At 35.3% G+C, this 1,228-nt stretch overlaps 1 protein-coding gene across 1 annotated transcript in view; it reads right to left on the reverse strand.

Annotated features, from left to right (window-relative positions):
- Positions 1–1,228, reverse strand: part of LOC112210031 (uncharacterized) — a gene marked incomplete in the record, with an annotated part of 706,770 nt that overhangs the window by 55,255 nt on the left and 650,287 nt on the right.

The following is a 1,228-nucleotide window of genomic DNA, read 5'->3' on the forward strand; positions in this document are numbered from 1 at the left end:
AGTGGATATGATATATACGATACGTATGTACATCCGATATTCCAGAAACCTCCAAAACATGATCTTAAAATCGTGAAAAGGGTATAAAAAGTACTCTTCCCCGACAAGAGTACTTATAACAAATAGTTTTTTAGAAAATATGTTGTTCTACAAAAAATGTTCTATTTTGATGCCATATATAAAATATTTGGCTCATATCAAGATTAATTGACTTAAGAGTTTAGGAAGCAGCACAACAATGAATTGGACGGAATGAATGCAACTAAAAAGTGAACAGTTTTTGTTGAAGTGTGTTAAAAAATGTTAATATCAATGTTTTAAGCACTAAACCAACAGATAGTAGTTCGGGGAATTTAACTAAGATTAAGATTGTGTAAGCTCTCTTATTGATGGGCTTTGTTGGGATTTAGTAGAAAGACGTATTTTTGTAACAGTTATGCAATGATTATACAACAGGATGAGTTGAGACATATAGAACATAAATCAGCATCTAATGTTTTGTAATGTTTAACAAGGATTTTAGGACACAAAATTATTATCCTTTTTTTTATTCTATAATGGTATTCTACCTAAAATATATCGGCTCAAAATTTATCTCATTGCCTCCAAAAGTTGGCGGAGTCTTTTGTTATCGCTAATGGATTCATTCATTAGTGCCAGTCGAACATGTTATCTAATACTTTTTGTATGAATTAATTAAAACATTTTTCTGAACCTTACAATGTCTTTTACCTTAATAGTGTCTTTCTGGTGTAATCAGCATTGAACCTACGGGTTCGCTAATACATATTCAGACAAAAATGTGTATGTGATCTCACTTTAAAGGGAATTATGTAGGATAATATGAACCTGCAGCTGGAATCTACTAAAGAATACTCACTTTTTGCTCAATATATACAATAAATGGACCAGGGCTTAGAGGAATTAATTAGCGAGATGGATTGTAAAGCGGCGGGGGAGGGGAGACGGAGATTAGGGAGGCCATGGCACAAAGAGGAAGAATGGACCGGCCGTTTAGGGGGGCAATCATCGGGCGGCTACAGACCGATAGCTGATTCCGTTATGAATAGGCAACTGATGGAAACTTGGACAAAGGACTCTTACTTGCAGGCCGTACTCCACGATTAGGAAACAATCATGTTTAATATACCTGCCTTCACTGGCAGCATGATCGTTAGAAGCTCTCGATTAATTGGTCTTCAATAAGGAGACCAATCCTAGTTCGAAT

This window comes from Halyomorpha halys, unplaced genomic scaffold (genome assembly GCF_000696795.3).
Source record: "Halyomorpha halys isolate HHAL.00 unplaced genomic scaffold, Hhal_1.1 Scaffold139.1, whole genome shotgun sequence".
Classification (NCBI taxonomy): Eukaryota; Metazoa; Arthropoda; class Insecta; order Hemiptera; family Pentatomidae; genus Halyomorpha; species Halyomorpha halys.